The sequence below is a fragment of the Dipodomys spectabilis genome, unplaced genomic scaffold (assembly GCF_019054845.1).
Source record: "Dipodomys spectabilis isolate Male_0828 unplaced genomic scaffold, ASM1905484v1 ptg000145l, whole genome shotgun sequence".
NCBI lineage: Eukaryota > Metazoa > Chordata > Mammalia > Rodentia > Heteromyidae > Dipodomys > Dipodomys spectabilis.
In genome coordinates this window covers 21863018-21882171 of record NW_024870822.1, presented here as the reverse complement: position 1 = coordinate 21882171, position 19154 = coordinate 21863018, and positions in this window count along the sequence as shown.

Sequence of the window (19154 nt, the reverse complement as noted above, 5' to 3'; positions counted from 1 at the left end):
TGAGATCACACATGGCATTTTCCCTTCAACCACCTCCCTGCCCAGCCTCATAAGGACATGCTGAATAAGTGCAGGGCAATGAATTAACAGGAAAATCAACAATGACAAGATGGTAAGATGGAGGAGAAGATGAGGAGACAAATGAAGAAAGGGAGGTAGAAGACCTTCACAGTGTCCAGGATGGTCTTCCATCCCTGGTCCATCTAATTGAGGTGGGATTGCTGACAGGTTTGATCTACAGGAGTGACCACCCCACCTGATTAGACTAAGGATGGACAGCTGAGTGGAGATGGATGCATCCAATTCTTGCTTGGGTTTGAGGCTGGAGAAACTGAGGCAGAGAGCTGCTTAAAAAAGAACCCAAGAACATGATACATTATATAGGACTCTAGTCATTCACACACAGTGAGACCAAAGGAGGATATTCATAGAAGAGGAACACAAAGGCTCTGATTATATAAAATAATACTTATCAAAATCAATGGAAACAAGAGGTTTATTTCTTCTTCATTGCTCCATTGTTTTCTTTTCCTTTTGTCTTGTTCATTTATCTGTCTTTGGGAGGACAAGGGGGGATACAGAAATGAACAGACAAAGGGTGAACAGACGCAACAGTAGTACCCACTAGACACTATGTGGAAAATGAACTATGCAACTTGTGGGTGGGCATGGGAGAGAAAAACGGAGAGAGAAAAGGAAGGAGTGACATTGTCCAAAAAGAAATGTACTCTTTACCTGACTTACATAACTATAACACCTCTGTACATCACATTTATACTAACAATTAACATTAAAAATTGCTTTATACCCTTAAAATAAAGAAGAACCCAAGAGCCTAAAGGAGCAGGAAAGGTGACAGGAAAAACTGCTTCACTCACCAGCGTGAGGGAGTAGTTCTTGATTCTAGACTTTATGAGTTCTTCTGGGATCCAGCTGCATCATGGAACTTTAGGCTCTTTCCTCCTTATCTTTCCTCCTTGAGGAATTGGTGCCAGGACCTCCACAGATGCCAGAATCTGTGATTGCTAAGTTCATAATATAAAATGCTATAGTACTTGCATGTATTTGTGCTCATCCTTTTTTTTCTTTCTTCCTTCTTCTTTCTTTTTTCTTCTTTCTTTCTTTCTTTTTCTCTCTCTCCCTCTGTCCCTCTCTCCCTCTGTTTCCCTCCCTCCCTCTCTCTCTTTTTCTTTCTTTCCTTATTTCTTTCTTTCTTTCTTTCCTTATTTCCTTCTTTTTTTCCTTCCTTCCTTCTTTCCTTCCTTCCTTCCTCTCTCTCTTCCTTTCTCTTTCTCTCTCTCTCTCTCTTTCTCTTTCTTTTTTTCTTTCCTGTGTGTAAACTACATCCCTAGACCCTTCCTTTTATGTGTAGGTTACTTATGAAATTTAATATGATGAAAATTCTATGTAAGTCATTGTTATGCTGTATTATTTAAGATATCATTGCAGTAAAAATGATGTGAGTTCAGTTCAAATGCAGGATGTTGGGGTTAATATTTTCAAGCCATGGTTGGTGGAATCCACTAATGGAAATCACAGATATAGATGGCTGACTCTATTTCCCTTTTGGTTCAAGCTGGGTTAGTGTCTATTACTATTTACCACACTTCCAACTGAGACACCATTCTTAGAAGCATCTGGTTGGATCTGCTTATATTTTCATAAGACAATTTTCTTCAAGGTAAGCTTGCTTAAAGAGAGGTTAACCCCCTCTGGAACCCTGAACAGCCTGATAAGCAAAGACAGGTCATCAGGAGTGTGTCCTCTGTATTAATCAACCCTGACCTGTGTGCCAGCCACCAACTTCATCACGCCTTCTCAGGTCCTGCCTGTAACTTACTATTGTTCTGACAAAATTGATGCCAAGGTTTTTCTGAATGGAAACTCCATCTGCATTTGGAAAGAGTATCCACATGGATTCAGGGTTTCCATGAGTAAGAGCCACTGAATATCCAAAACATACATTTAATTTGCCAAGTTTCCATGGGTGAGTGTGAAAGAGACCCAGAGGACCTTATTGCTGGCCATCGCCCATCATCCTTGGAGCACAGCAGAGGAGTGGGGTCTGGGGTCTGCTTGATTATGAAGCATATGAGTCCACACTCTGTGTGTATGTGTGTGTGTGTGTGTGTGTGTGTGTGTGTGTGTGTGTGTGAATGAGAGAGAGAGAGAGAGAGAATATGAGAATATGCAGGAGCAAAAGAAATTTGATGGATTCAGCACCCAAAGAGGAAACTGAAGAATTAACATTAGTCACCTATGGAGGAAAACTATCTAGAACTGTGTTTCCACTCAATTGTCTCCACTGCCTGAGTTCAGAATGACATGTTTATTTCTTCCCTGGGGCAGTTTGCTGTATATGTATGTTACCAGTATTAAAATTTACAATATAGATGCCCAGCTGCTGCGACTGATTAGACATGAGCGTTTACTAGATGTGAGATGGGGCTATTCTCAATGCTGTGACTCAGTCCTGGTTCTGTAGACCATAGGGTGGGGGTTCTTGCTGAGAAACCTGTTGTCACCTGGCCTCCCACAAAGCTCTCCTGCCCTCCCATTGGCCTGCCTGGCCTTCTGAATAGTGTAGCCAGGGCCAGCAGTGCTGGTTCTCCTATTGATGTGGCTGAACTTCTGGAGTCATTGACTTGGAGCTAGCTGGTACTGAGTTCAGATTCTGGGATGGATCCTAACTGTCAATGATCTTAATCTCCCTGGAATCTCCAGTCTATGGGTGTGTTAATGCCTAAACCACTGGACCCCTCCTACACTTCACTTCCATCAGCCATCACTCATTATCTAGGGAGTTTCCAGGGGATGTGTGTGCCTCTGGGAGTCAATCCTGGCTTCTAATCCCTGCCATTACCTTCATCTCCAGCATAGGTGTGCCTTCTTGAAGACTGCCAGGCAACAGTTACCAAGTGCTGCTCTTAAACCTCTGGCAGGGATACCTGGGGAAGAGGGGCAGTTCATGGTGGGTTTACCCTATTAAGATCCTTGCTGGATATCTAGTATATGTATGAGTCAAGCGGAAAAGGTCAGATAATGTGATGTCAGGAAAATGAACCCTTAGATATGTATTTTAATGTTTTTTTCTTTCATGCATGTGTTTCTAACGCATTTATAAGATTATCTCTTTGTTGCTTTGTATGTCCCTCCCCCACAGTATAACCCCTGCTTTCACTATATTTGATGTCAGTATAACTTGTGGAGGAGATGGGAAAAACCAATTGTTTAAGGATACAGGTGGACCTGTTGCAACAATGAGAAGTTCAAGTTCTCATGTCCAAAACGAGCTTTACAACGTCGGTTGGGGGGGGGGGGGGAAGGAGAAGGATTGGGTGGGGGGGGAGGGGGGAGGCTGGGAAGGGAGGTGAAGGGTAAACAAAGGAGGAGGCTGCAATGCTTGGTAAGAAATGTATGCATTATCCTGCCCATGTAAGTGTAACCCCTCTGTACAGTATGTTCACAAATAAAATAAAATAAAATTTAAAAAAAAAAAAGACAATCATCTTGACAAACACTTGGGAAAAAAAAAAAGATCCTTTCTGGCCAGTAGTAAAAGGGAGTGAGCTGCTATTTGTGCATGGCAAGGGTGATGCAACTCATATGTACTGCGCTAAGCAAAAGAAACTGGATTTAAAAAGCTATCTTTGGATTCCATTTATATAATGGTCTAGAATTGGCAAAACTGTTGGGCCTATAAGCAGATCTTTAGTTTCTAAGCCTGGAATGGAAGGGCTTAACAATAGCTGGGGAACACCTGGAAGATTTTATGCCTTGGTTGTTGTAATAGGTACATGCTATTAATATGTCTATTAAGACTGAATTTGAGCCAGGCACCAGGGCTCATGCTTGTAATCCTAACTACTTAGAAGGCTGCCAGCTGAGGACTGTGGTTCAAAGTCAGCCCAGGTAGGAGAGCCTGTGGGGCTCTTATCTCCAATTAACCAACAGAAAGCCAGAAGTAGAGCAAAGAGCAAGCCTTGAGCAAAAAAGCTAAGGGATAGTAGCCAGGCCCTCAATTCAAGTCCCAGTACCAGCACAACAAACAACCAAACTGAATTTGAAAAGACTGGATTTAATGTATGTGAATTTATCTAGATTAAAAGAAAATGAAAGAAAAAGATGATTTACTCACGGTCAGGGCTAGGGATTTACCCAGGTGTGTTAACTCCTGATCTGACTTTTTTTTTTTTTTTTTTCTGTCAGTCATGGGGCCTGAACTCTGGGCCTGGGTGCTGTCCCTCAGCTTTTCAGCTCAAGGCTAGTGCTCTACCACTTGACCCACAGCGCCACTTCCAGCTTTTTCTGCTTATGTGGTGCTGAGGAATCGAACCCAGGGCCTCATGCATGCAAGGCAAGCACTCTACCACTGAGCCACCTTCCCAGCCCCTGATCTGACTTTTAATTGCCACATAATATGGTCACTGAAATGATCCACTCAGCTCTACAGGTGAGGAGGGACAAGTTGCTGGAAGGACTTTGTCTGGGTTCAGGTAAACCAGACAAAGCAGTCTGGCATCATAGTGTAAAACAGAGCTGGGTTTTCATCATGGTTTTGCTGCTAATCTTGCAAAAGTGTATTTCTCTAAAATTTCTCTTTTTTTTTTTTTGGGGTCCGGTCATGGGGCCTGATCTCTGGGCCTGGGCGCTGTCCCTCAGCTCTTCAGCTCAAGGCTAGCGCTCTACCACTTGAGCCACAGCGCCACTTCCGGCTTTTTTCTTTTTGCTTATGTGGTGCTGAGAAATCGAACCCAGGGCCTCAGGCTTGCAAGGCAAGCGCTCTACCACTGAGCCCAAATTTCTCATTTTTAATGTAGTTTCTTCTTTGTTTTGAAAAAAGAGTGAGGGTAAGGGTAACAAAGTTGACAAGAAATGTACTCATTACCTTACTTATGTAACTGAAACACTTCTGTACATCACCTTGACAATTAAACATTTAAAAAGAGTAACAAAAGTCTTTAAAACATTGTTGTGGGAGCCAGGTGCCAGTGGCTTATGCCTGTAACCCTAACTTCTCAGGAGGCTGAGATCTGGGGATTGTGGTTCAAAGCCAACCTGGTCAGGAAAGTGCAAGAGACTCTTATCTCCAATTAACGACCAGAAAACCAGAACTGGTGCTGTAGCTCAAGTGGTAGAATGCTAGCCTTGAGTAAAAAAAGCTCAAGGACAGCACCCAGGCCAAGTTGGAGCCCTACAACTGACAAAAGAAGGAGAAGGAGAAGAAGAAGGAGGAGGAGGAGGAGGAGGAGGAGGAGGAGGAGGAGGGGAGGAGGAGGAGGAGGAGGAGAAGGAGAAGAAGAAGAAGAAGAAGAGGAGGAGGAGGAGGAGGAGGAGGAGGGGGAGGAGGAGGAGGGGGAGGAGGAGGGGGGGAGGAGGAGGAGGGGGAGGGGGAGGGGGAAGGAGGAGGAGGAGGAGGAGGAGTAGAAGAGGAGGAGGAGGAGGAGGAGAAGGAGAAGAAGAAGAAGAAGAAGAAGAGGAGGAGGAGGAGGAGGAGGAGGAGGAAGAGGAGGAGGAGGAGGAGGAGAAGGAGAAGAAGAAGAAGAAGAAGAAGAGGAGGAGGAGGAGGAGGAGCAGGAGGAGGAAGAGGAAGAGGAAGAGGGAGGAGGAGGAGGAGGAGGAGGAGGAGGAGGAGGAGGAGGAGGAGGAGGAGATCATTGTTGGGAGTGCTCTAATTAATTGTAAAATCAGAGACCCTGAGTTTGAGCTTGTCCTCCATCACGCATCCCATGTGAGCTTAACAAAACTCTCCATCCCTGAGCTCCATCAGCCTTATCTCTACAAGCAAGGGAAGAACTCAATCTATCCCATGGGATCATTGTGAGTCTTGCAAGAAAGTTCCTCAAAGCACACAGCCAAGTGCCTGGCTAGTAGCAGGCCCTGGAGAGCACTGGCTCATTAGATGCAGTCATCACGGACATCATTACCACGCCTGGGCCAACGGGGCTTGGAGCCTTTTATCACAAAGTGAGCAGGGAACAGAGCCCCTTTGTGTGAGCTCAGCCAGGCTCTGGGGAAGGCAGGGCCAGGGCAGTGTCCATAGTAAATGTGCTGGGACCACAAAGGGCTCTGGAGTGTCCGGTGCAGACAGCTCTTTCTGTTGACGCAGGCAAATCTTTTATCTGCTTCTTGCACAGAGCTGCCAGGATGGCTGGGTCAGAAGTTCACATAATAAACACATTCTGTGCCTAGAACATGCTCCTTTCCCTCCTGGGTTCTGTCGCTAGGATTCTTGATTTTAGCCTGCATTTTATCTCTCAGAATCTCAGCTCTCCATAGCTCCTCCTGGGCTAAGAGTCCTACCCAGCTCTCTGATGAAACATGAGAAAATTCAAATGAAGGCATTTGTCCCAAGTGCTCCGGTTGTTTCCCACGATTTGAGCAATGTGGGTTGATCAGGGGATCTACCACGATCCTTTGGGATCCTAGGATTTTGCTTATTACCTCTGCAAGACAATAGTCCCTTGCTGTTTGGCTGGGCTGCTTTGGAAATTCAGCCACTGGCCAGAAGGCTGCCATCCCTGCCAGGAGTACATTCTAGCATCTGTCATCTTCTACATGAGCAATTCTCAAACTTCAATATTAGAATCACTGGGGGCTCCCTGGGAGCAGTGGGTGTTAAACACAGGTTGCTGGATGAAGCTCTGGACTAAACAAGAAATTCCCAAGTAATGATCCTAGTAGGATAGGTCAAGGGTTCAAGCCTTCAGAACCTCTTTTCTTATTCTTCAGAAGTCAAGAAGCAAACCCCAGCTCAAGTAATAGAGAGATCTGAGCTCACATAAAATGGAAAGAAAAATCAGGGGAGGAGGTTCCAAGTTTTCTATGCTTCTTCCAGCTTGCTCTTACCACTGTTTATGAATAGGTTCAAATCACAAGGCCAAAGAGGAAGAACTGGTAACTAATCTCAAGGAGGCCAGTGGAGGCTTTTGGAGTCATGAGAAGAAGGCTGTAGACAGAACACAATTTCAGAGGACACAGCTGAAAAAATAATACTGGGTGTCCTAACTTATTCAGCAAGATAAGGTTGAAAAAAAATAAGAGATAACAAAAAGCCAGTAGATGAAAACATTGTTAGAAAAATGGCTGTAACTCAGATGAGACTGTTGATACAAAACATAGTTCTTACCTCAAAAGTAATGAGATAGTTTATTAGCCAAGTAGTGTGGTACATACCTGTAATTCCAGTACTTGGGTGTCTGGGACAAGAGGATTGTGAATTTGAGGCCAGCCTAGATTATAGAGTGAAACTATCACCGAGAAAGAGAAAGACATACAGAGAGATATAGACAGATACAGAGACACACACAGAGAGACAGAGAGAGAGACAGGGACAGAGACACATACACATGCACAGAGATTTTATTCTGAGCCAAACATGAATACCCGTGGCTAAGAATACAGATTAAATGGCTAAGAATACAGATTCGAGTCATCCTGAATGACATGTTCCACTATGGAAGAAGGTTCTATGAATTCTCAGAGTCACAGAACTAAAGGAAGTCATAAATCAGTGTTTCAAATGTAACTCTTCTGATTCTTAAAGATTTTTTTAAGGTACTTCCAAAAATAATTTCAAAGAATTTTTGCGAGCTAATAATGCTGGTGTTCTCCCAGCCTCAGCTCCTGGTCTTCTACAGTCTTGGGCTAGGCCTTTACCACTGGCCTACTTCCTTCCCAAGGATCTTTCCCTGGCAGTGCCACCCAGGCTCCAGGCAGAGTTATGACTGATGACTGCACCGGCTTCCAAAGCCATGGCCCCAGAATTCAATTCCTCAGGGCCATGGCTCAGGGGGACCCCAACTTGGTAAGACTTGGATTCCTCCTTCAATCAGTGGACTTCTATATACTGGCTGCCATGGTCTGCTTCAGGCTGAGGGTCTTTTACCTGCTTCCCTAGTAACAATTCCAAGATTTTACAGACCAAGTTCCAAGTCCCTGTCATCTCTGGGCTCTGAGCATCACCCAGGATGCTGCCTTCTTTCAGGCAGGAAAATGTGCACTGCAATTGGCTCAGCCTGGGTTAGTCTCAGTGTTAAAACTCCAGGATTTAGTGACAGGATCCCCTGTTTATATGAGTTTTCCCTTTCATCTGTGGAAGTGAGATCTAAAATATAGCTGGACATAATAATTATACATAACTCTAGGCAATCACCCACAGTCAGACTAAAGGAGGATACTCGCAGGTGTGTGTGTGTGTGTGTGTGTGTGTGTGTGTGTGTGTGTGTGTGTGTGTGTGTGTATCACAAAGGCGGAACTTCTCTGAACTTTTAAAATACTATTATAGAAATGGAAAGACAAAACAGTATATGTGGATGTTACTAGGTATCTATCAGTGGACTATCTCCAGTTTACTACTTTTCTGTACCTGCTAAATCTATAACATGTATTTCCCAGGCAAAACGCTAGAAAGACATGCATAATTCATTTTTCTTTCTTTAAATTTTTTATTGTTATTACAAAGGTAACGTACGGAAGGGCTACAGTTACATAAGTCAGGTAAGGAGTACATTTCCTTTTGGACAATGCCACCCCTTCCTTTTCTCTCTCCCAGTTTTTCCCTCCCATGCCTACCCACACATTGTATAGGTCATTTTCAACATAGTATATAGTGAGTGCCATGGCTGCATTTGTTCACATTCTGTCCCTCCATTTCTGTGCCTCCCCTTACATTCTTTTTTTTTTTTTTGCCAGTCGTGGGGCTTGAACTCTGGGCCTAGGCTCTGTCCCTCAGCTCTTCAGCTCAAGGCTAGCACTCTACCACTTGAGCCACAGAGCCACTTCCAGCTTTTTTCTACTTATGTGGTGCTGAGGAATCGAACCCAGGGCCTCATGCATGCAAGGCAAGCGCTCTACCACTGAGCCACCTTCCCAGCCCCTCCCCTTACATTCTTAAAAACAGATAAATGAACATACAGAACAAAAGGAAACTAAAACAAAAACAGCAAAAAAGAAAAAAGACTATTTCCTAGAGTTCATTTAGATAAATATTATTTTAAACAATCAGATCACATAGGCATTACGCCTTTCTCTTCCTCTCTTAAAAGTATAAATCCTTTTTCAAAACTAAGTGCAGCATTAGATCTGGCTGAGATCTCACTTCTGGTCCACCCTCTCCATCTGGTGTCCTCATGTCCTGGCATCTCTCAGCCTTTGCCTTGAGTTGAACATTGGTGACATGAGGATGACAGCCATACCTGTGTGCTGTGCTGCTGCATTAATTAATGAAATGGTGGGAAAGGGGCATAGTGTTTAAGGTATGGTGAACACTGAGCAAGACAGGGTGAGCAGCTTCTGCTCACAACACTTCTGATACCAAATGTGTGGTATTTCCACAGTAACACCAGCTCTCCAACTCTTCAGATGCTGGCTGGGTATCCTGAAATTCCATGTGGTTTTGACACTCACTTCCAGGAATTCTTGCAGCTCCCTTAGGTTCAGCGGTCAGTCCCACTCCAAATCCCACTTGAAGTGCTAGGCTGTCACCTGTACTGGGACAATGAGCTTTAATAAAAGCTGCTAATGGACCAGCACTGGTGGCTTACACCTAGAATCTTAGCTACTCAGGAGGGTGAGATCTGAGGATCACTGTTTGAAGCCAGCTGGGCAAGAAAGTCTGTGATGTTCTTATCTCCAGTTAATCACAGAAGAAACCAGCGTGGCACAGTGGCTCAAGTGGTAGAGTGCTAGCCTTGAACAAAAGGAGCTCAGGGATAGTATCCAGGCTCAGAGTTCAAGCCCCAGGGCCAGAAATTAAAAAGCTTCTGGTGATTCTATCCTCAGGCTTGATAATTTGTTTTAATGGCTTAGTATTTCTATTTTGTACTTTTCTTTTTAGTACCTGAAAAGTGCTTTACTACTGATAGCACCTTATTATAAAGGATAAAACTCAGGAACAATCTAGTTGCAGGTGTGCAGAGTGTCTATGTCCTGTCTGGGTGCTTAGGAAAACTCCAGACCACTTGCTCAGTATTTGTATCCTTTGTCCTAAGACCACAGAGTTCAGCTATCCAGTTTGGGCTCTTAAATGTGCCCCTAAAGGCCCACATACCAATGACTTGGTTGTCAGCCTGTGGTTCTACTAGGAGGTAGTGGAACCTATAAGAGGTAAGACCTAGCAAAAGGAAATTAGGTCATTGAGGGGCGTGGCCTTGAAGGGATGAAGCCACTAAGAGGAGAGCAGTTTGTTCCTCCCTGTGTTCCCACCATGGTGCTGTGCTTCTCCACAGGCCCAAAACTAATGAGACCAACTGATCAAGGACTGAAACCATGAGCCAAATCTATTATCGAATATTTTATCACCAGGATGACAGAAAGCTGACTGGCACACCAACTTGGTAATTCTTGGAATTCTGCTGTCCAGGGTTTTTAAAGAAGATCCCATTACATAGATATGATTGAGACAATCATTGGCCCTGATGAGTGACCCAATGTCAAGCACCTTTTCCTCTTCCCTGAGATCCAGATTGGGGCTGAAATTTCCAGCTCTCTGATCCTCCTTGACCTTTCTCTGGTGATAGACTAGGAACTACCTTTCAGTCATAATCACCAGTCATCTCATGACCATACAAAAGAGACTCTTCTGTGCCAGGGATCAGGGTCAATATCAAATATGTTTTTCCCATTGAATCACGGGTTGTTTATTAGCCAGATCTTCAAAGAAAGAAAGAAAAGAATAAGAGAAAGAGAAAGAAAAAACACCATATAAACACTGTTCTCTCCCCCAAATTATCCAGCATTTATTTTCTGCCTTCCTGCCTTCCTGTCCTTTCTTTTCTTTTCTCTTCCTTCCTTCCTTCCTTCCTTCCTTCCTTCCTTCCTCCCTCCCTTCCTTCCTTCCTTTCCCTCCCTCCCTCCCTCCCTCCCTCCCTCCCTCCCTTCCTTCCTTCCTTCCTTCCTTCCTTCCTTCCTTCCTTCCTTCCTTCCTTCTTACCTTCCTTCCTTCCTTCCTTCCTTCCTTCCTTCCTTCCTTCCTTCTTACCTTCCTTCCTTCCTTCCTTCCTTCCTTCCTTCCTTCCTTCCTTCCTTCCTTCCTTCCTTCCTTCCTTTCTCTCTTTTTCTTTCCTTCCTTCTTAGTGACAAAGTCCTTGAGGTTTCTCATACCAAAAGCAAGGTCACACATCAGAACTACCCTAAATACTCTTCTGAGGTACCAGTTTACACTGGAGTAAGGCCAAACCACAGCCAGGTGATGAAGGGTCATTTTTAAGAGACTAGAAGAGTCAACTGACATTGCTCCAACATCCACATGAGGTTAAAGTCACACCCTTCACTGCTGCCCAGTCTGGCGACAGCCCACAGCTCTCCTTACATGGCTGTGCTCCTGAGTTACTTCCACTGGCTGCTGTTCCCAGACAATAGTGTGTCCTCTCCTTCCAAAAGCTCTTAATCAGCGTAAGATCTGCCCCATGGCTCCCTCAGTCACCTGCGGGTGCTGCTGAGCTGCTAAATCTGATTTTGAACTGGAGGTCACTGGACAGAGATGGCACTCTTCGAATACCAAGTGCAGGGGTATTCACTGGACACTGTGTAAAATGAACTATACAAACGTGTGAGCAGGGATGAGAGGGAAAAACTGGGAGCGAGCGAAGGAAGGGGAAACATTATCCAAAAAGAAATGCATTCATTACCTGACTTATGTAACTGTAATCCTTCTGTATATCGCCTTTATAATAAAAATAAAAAACAAAATACAGAGCTATTGCTAGATTCACTGCTAACAATAATTCTAGTTTTGAAGACATACTTAGTATGATGTTCTTTTTATTCAGATACCTCAAATAGATACTATTTATTCTGCTCTTCAACATTATTTATTTAACTACTAAATGATTGGCTTTTCTTTTATTTTATATTTATTTACTTTTTGGAGGTGGGGTCCAGTCGTAGGGCCTGAACTCTGGGCCTGGGTGCTGTCCCTCACCTCTTCAGCTCAAGGCTAGCACTCTACCACTTGAGACACAGTGCCACTTCTGGCTTTTTTTTTTCTGCTTATGTGGTGCTGAGGAATTGAACCCAGGGCCTCATGCATGCAAGGCAAGCGCTCTACCACTGAGCCACCTTCCCAGCTCGATTTACTTATTTTGTAGGGCTGTGAATTGAACCATTGTCTTGTGTATGCTCTACACGTACTCTTCTCCTGAGCTGTACTCCCAGGCATGTATGACTAACATTTTTAAGAAACATGGAATCATATTTGATTCTTAATAAATGCTATGAGAGTATATATGAAGCAAAAACAAGTTCCCAATATGGGAACACACATGGTTCTGTGTGTTTCTTAATTTGTCCTTGTATCATGAAATACTTTGGCCATAAATAGCAGACTAGAATTTCAGTCCTAGTTCCAATAAAATATCTTTATTCAACTTTAAAAAAAAAACCCAACTTGCACCAGATGTCAGGGGAGCAGGTTGGAGATGTAAAAAACAAATCCCTAGAGAAGAAATAATGAAAAGGGGGTAGCTACAAGACACATGAGCCAATAAAGCCACCGGAGTCTGTTAAGCGGAGTCCCCTAAACACAGACCTCTGGGCTCACACCTCAGCCTGATAAGAGGATGGCAGGTGTTATATGTGGTTTTCTGGCATGTGGCAGATTCTTCTATGCTGGGTGTTACCTGAGAGGGCCACTCTGCAGCACCTGGCCATTCCCTTCTATCAGCTGTCCCTACACCATCCCCCTCCCCCCACGCAGTAAAGTTAGGCTGTCCACCATTGGGGGTTCAGAGGCCAGCCCTGGGCCTAGCACTGACCACACAGGCCAGCCCCATGCTAACATTGAGTAGTAAGCCCAGGAACCGTTTCTCCCTGCTTCTGGTAAGCAGTCCCAGGGAAGCCATGAGGAAAATATCTGACCCACAGGCCTTGCATAAAGGCTCCTGGAGCCAAGTGAAGTACTCCCAGTACTCTGGGAGGTAGAGGCAGAAGGATCATTAATTCAAGGCCAGCCTGGGCTGTGTAGCAAGATCCTGTCTCAGCATACAATTGAAATCAAAAAGTCATCAAAAATGCTGATGAAGATAGGGAAAAATTGAAATCCTCTAGTTGGGTGCCAGTGGCTCATGCCTATAATCCTAGCTATTCAGGAGGCTGAAATCTGAGGATCATGGTTCAAAGCCAACCCAGGCAGGAAAGTCCGTAAGACTATTATCTCCCGTTAACCACCAGAAAACTGGAAGTGGCGCTGTGGCTCAAGTGGTAGAGTGCTCGCCATGAGCTGAAGAGCTCAAGGACAGAGCCTAGGCCCAGAGTTCAAGCCCCAAGACCAACACCCGTCCAAAAAAAATTGAAATCCTCATTCCATGCTGTAAGTATAAATGGTGTAAAATAGTGCACACACTTTTGTAGAGCCTAACAGTTCTTCAAATGGCTGAATAGTTTCCAAGTAAGGGAGCAATTCCATTCCTAGGTATTTACCCAAGAGAAATGGAAGTACCTGTACAAAAGTTGGAGATAAAGGATTGTCTGTCTGACTGTCTGTCTGTCTCAGTCAGTCTGTCTGTCTGTCTGTTTTTCTCTCTCTCATACATACATACACACACACACACACACACACACACACACACACACACACACACACACACACACAAATGATGTTAAAGAAGAAAAAGCTTGGAGATGAGTGAGGTAGCTTTCATCTGTAATCCCAGAGCTTGCCAGGCACAAGCAGAAGGATGATGATTCTGAGATTAACATGGGCTACATAGCCAGACTGTCTCAAAAAATAACAAACAAATAACGAAGCTCAGAGATGGACATTCATAGCAGCATTGCTTACAATAGCTAAAATATAGAAATAACCCAAGTGACCATCAACTGCTGAATGCTAGACAACTTGACATGACATGTCCACACAATGGAATTATCATTGGACAGCAAATGGAAATGGGCCTTGATACACATTATAATGTACATTGTGGAAGGAGGTGGGGCTTGGAGGAAAATGAGGGTGACTGATAATGTGGTGACGTTCTCCTGGTCTCTAGAGACAGTTATGCTTTTGGGGGGAATTGAAGGTCAGGACTGACTTCCTTGGGGGCTAACCCAAGCCTCTGAAGTGACTCAGAGTTTAATGAGGACCGCTGTCCCTTCTGTGGGAGCCATCTCTATCCACTGAGAGCAGCCTGGGCAGCCACCTCTTCTCTGTGGTTGCTGACTGGGTCAGGGGCAGGCCCTTGCTCAAACCAGACCAAGTGCATTCTTGTTCTGGACATGCTGGACCTCCTGCCTGTGGCTGTGGTCTTTGGAGGGGTTTCACCCCATGCCCACAGACACAGACAAAGACAGAAAGCAAGCCTTCAAATGCTGGACGGGAGGAAAGCAGGCAGATCCTGAGATGCTCAGCTCTCCTGTGCCCACTTCCGGCCTTCTGGAGGTTGTCAGGTACTCCTGCCCTTATAATAATTCCTCCCCATTTTTAATTTAGTACTAGGCTTACATTCAAGGCTTTTCCCACTCAAGGTTGGCAAATTACCACTTGAGCCATAGCTCTACTTCTGGCTTTTTGGTGCTTAATTGGAGTTAAAACCTCACAGACTTCTGGCTTTGAACCAGGATCCTCAGATCTCAGCCTCCTGAATAGGTAGGATTACAGGTGTGAGCTACCAGTGCAGGGCTTTCATCCCACCTCCCCAACCCCCTTTTATCTTCTAAAACTAGTTCAGTAGATTATGTTACTCACCATGAAAGAATCCTAGCTAACAGTTCTTCCAAAACCTAAGATGTTTTGCATTCGTGTTTCTAGTTCTGCTTAACTAAGAAGAGTAAACGTTATGCAAGGTGGGATGAACCACAGGGAGAGAGGCAGAAAGAGTTGTTCTAGAACTTTCCACAGGTCACCTTTGAGAGGCAAGACTGGGTGAGGATTATAGTAACTTCCAACAGCAAATAGAATAAAAACAGGACTATTTAAAAATAAGTACTGGGCAGGACAGAAAAGCCTGGAGTTTTTCCACAATAGCATTCCAAAGTAAAAAAAAAAAAAAAAAAAAAAAAGGCTTTTCTGCTTCTTTTCTAGTGCCTTCTTTTTTCCTCCTTGGCTTCCCCCTCTGGGTTGGGAGTCTCTCCATGTGCTGACGTGGCACCCAGGCCTGAATTGGTCACCTTTGTCTGGTCGTTTCATAATTGCATCTGTGTCTGGGACTTGCTAGACGTCCTGGGCTCTGTTTTGTTGAGCTCCGTGGTGCTGGCATTGAATACAGTCTGGCTCACAGCCCTGCCCAGCCACAGTGGAAGAAATGAATACATTCTGGTTCTGGGTTCCATCAGGCCTTGTCAGAGCTGAAGCAAAACAACTTCTTCTGCAGCTTGGTTCTGTCACGTGTCCATCTTCCTCACACTGTTCTGTCCTTGGCAGGCACGGCAGACACATTCCCAGACACAGTGCCAACGGGTAACTTGGATGGAGGAAATGAGAGTGAGATATTGTCCATCCCTCTCCCACCAAGGTGATGTCTGAGCCCCCTGATCTGCCCAGCAAGAAATCTATTAGATCTGGTTAGCCAGAATCTTCCTTCCCCTCCATCACTGACCCTGACTCTGCTTACCTGTACACTGCCACCTGCTGGTGTCATAGTCAGGCCTGGTTCCACTTTCCCTCAGGTAGCAGAGAACCAGGTACAGAGGCCCATGCATAAGGCCTGCCTTACTGTTCCATAACAAGGGTCATGAGTGACCCCTTCCCTAAGTCTAATCCCCTCTTGGATATGGGCAATGACCCTACAGCTGCTTCACTGTGGGCAAAGCCTCGGACTGTCTTCCTGCATGTATGGCTTTCTGCATTCTACTGGTGGGAGCTTGTAGCCTGCTGGCAAGATGGAAGCTCAGCATCCTCAGCTGCTTCCCATGCCATGCCCAGAGCACTGGCCATGTGACTTGGGGGTCAGGGACAGACATGGTTAGTGGCCATTGGCCGGGGGTCTCACACTGCTGTCACACACATCCCCCATGAGGTCTCTTCAGGCCGTTCTTACCTCTCAAGATGCTTACACATGGCTCAGCTATCTCTGAAAACAATTTGGCACTCTCTGACCCTTCCTTAGACTCCAAACTGGCTGCAATTCTGGATTCCTTCCCTAGGCTCCTGTCTGAAGGTGCCTTCTCTAATGCACAGCAGAATGGCAGATGGTGGATGGAACTTTCTGGCAGCCTATGGCTTGCCTGGCTCTTTAGTGGTCACACTTTGAAATGTTCTGTTTCTTAGTCTCTTGGTGTGTCTCTGTCTTTCTCTCTCTGTGTCTTTCTGTCCTGGGAGAGGGGGGTTAAGATAGGGTCTTACTATGTAGCCTAGGCTGCCCAGAACTCTTGATCTTCCTGCTTCAGACTCCCAGGTAGAGGGATTACAGGGGTACAGGGGTGCACCATAATACCTGGCTAAATGTTCTTGTTTTAAGTCTTAAGATCTAATTCATAGCAGTCTTAAGTAGGTGGGAGAAAAAAATATTAGCTACTATGTGAACAAACACCACAGGCGCTAGCACTCTGTTTTTTTTAAAAAAAGAATACTAGATCAAATATCTTATTATTGAATGTACTTACTTACTTTCTTATTATGGTCTCATTATGTAACAACAACGAATAAGCCCAACAAAGAAAAAGTCCGCAGCTAAAACATAAACAGGAAAACCAAACCACCATTAACTAATCTGCAGAGCCAACCTTGCTCTGCTTTGTGAATTTGTAGTTGCCAGCTACCCTGCTCTGATTGCAGATTATGTGTGTGTACATGTGCACATTTGCATGTATGCACATATGTAGTGCTAGTGAGGGTTTCTGGGTATAGAATCCTGGTGGAGTGGGGGATTTGGCCATGAGTCTAACCTGCTAGCTGTTTCAGGGACAATTCTTGAGTCCGAACCTTCTTTGGCAGCTGAAGGCTGAGAAAGAAATTCAACAACTGGTCCAGAGAAAAATATTTTTGTTGGATATAGATAAGGCCCAAGGTTGGAGGAGGGGTGAGTGTCAAGGTGCTGGGGATGGAGGGTGTGGGAACAACGTCCCCCTGTGGTCCCAGGGATCACTTTCCAGAGCTGAGGGCAGGGATTTTAATTTTGCATCTGGAAAGCAGCCTGAAGACCACTGATACGAGTGTGTGTTGGTGGTGGAGGGGAGCTCCCTGGCTGGCAGCAGGATCTGCTGCCATTCTCCTAAGATCCATGAAGGTCACCACTGCAGAGGTCCCAGGAAGGTAGACATGAGATGTCAGGTACCTGGTACCTCTTGGGGCTGTCCCTTCCCTCTCCTACTTTTCCACCAGAGGCAGTGACAAGGAATCCCACAGCAGCTGACAGCTCACAGCTCCCCTGCAGCTCTGACCAATGCAAACAGGATGCTCACTGCACATGGAAGCCACTCAGGTAAAGTCTAATTTTCTAGTAGCCCCATTCAAAGAAGCACAAACATATACTATGAAATTATTTTCATAGTATTTGTTTAATCCAATACATCCAGTTCTCTTGTTATAACATGTGATTAAAGTAAAATTAAGAGTCAGGTATTGTCATTCACACCTATAATCCCAGCACTTGGGAGAGACTGAGGCAGAAGGTTGAAGAGTTTGAAGCCAGCCTGGGCTACCTAGAGAGACTGTATCATAAATAAATGAATAAATAAATGATAAAATTCAGTAATGAGATATTTGATCATCTTCTTTTTCCTTCTCATAGAATACTAAACCTAGTGGAATTCTATGCATTTTTTTTTGTTTTTGTTTTTGTTTTTTTTTTTGTTGGTGATGGGGGCTTGAACTCTGGGCCTGGGCACTGTCCCTCAGCTCTTCAGCTCAAGGCTAGTGCCCTACCACTTAAGCCATAGCACCACTTCTGGCTCTTTTCTGCTTCTGTGGTAGTAAGGAATTGAACCCAGGGCCTCATGCATGTGAGGCAAGCACTCTACCACTGAGCCAATTCCCCAGCCCTGAATCCTATGGTTTTTTGCACTTACATTTCAATTTGGGCTATTTACATCACAAGTGCTCTGTAGCATGTTGCCAGTGGCTGTGGTGCTGAACAGCACAGGTCAGGGGAAGGGAAGGGAGTGCCCATAGTCACTTAGCGGGAAGTGGTAAAAACAACAACAGCAAAAAGATTATAAAGGCCCTGGTGGGAGAGACTAACTTGTGCTGTGGCAGTCAAGAAAATCTTCCTGGCTGGTTGAGATTTAGAAAGTGAAGAGGAGAGATGGCAGGAGGGGTCCTGTTCCCACGTTCTCACCAAAGGGGAGGGGGTAAACCAAAGTTTCCAACCCAAACCCTGAGCTCCACTTTTATCAATAAGTGCTAAACTAGGGCTAGTTCTTACTTTTTTTTCTGGTACTAAGATTTGAATACAGGGCCTGAGTGCTGTCCCTTAGCATTTTTGCTTAAGGCTGGAACTCTACTACTTGAGATACACCTCCACTTCTGCCATTTTGGTGGTTAACTGGAGATAAAAGTCTCACAGACTTTCCTGCCAGGGCTGGCTTTGAACTGTGATCCTCAGATATCACCCTCTTGAGTAACTACAATTATAGGATTGAGCCACTGGCACCCTACTAGTTCTTGAATTTTTAAATCAGTAGAACATTTATTGGCATGAAAATGGTAGGTTATTGCAGTTTCTATGTTCTTTGTGCCCTAGAGGAATATTGTGAGTACAGCGTCTGATCCAGAGGCCCCAACCCTATAAGCCCTGGACCTCCTGCTCCCAACCGAGAACCTCAGATCTATCAGCTACGTGTATACCATTGCACCCTGGAGGAGCAGTCCCTCACTCCTGCCACTGGGCAAGTACATCCCCTAATGCATGATGTCCCCACCTGTCTCCTCCTGTTCAGTAAGCCCCAGATGGTTAAGCCAGAAACTGGTGGAGACCATCAGCCAACCAGCTCACTGATGGAGAAACTGAGGCCTGGAAACAAGAGGAGTGCTGCCTGGCCATGAGGCAAGTCTCTCATCTCTTATCTTGGGTCTCCCTACTCCCTGTATCCCACCAAAACATGTGGCCCATGCCACCTGCTCCATACCCCTTGATGGTATCTGCCATCTGCTCTGAACCTGTCAAAGACAGCCACAGTAGAAACAGTAACACTCAGGAGCCTCATGAGCTTCACCCTGGGGCCTGCTGGACAAGTGGAGGCTGCAGGAAGGAGGCCTTGGTGAGCTATCTTTGCTACCT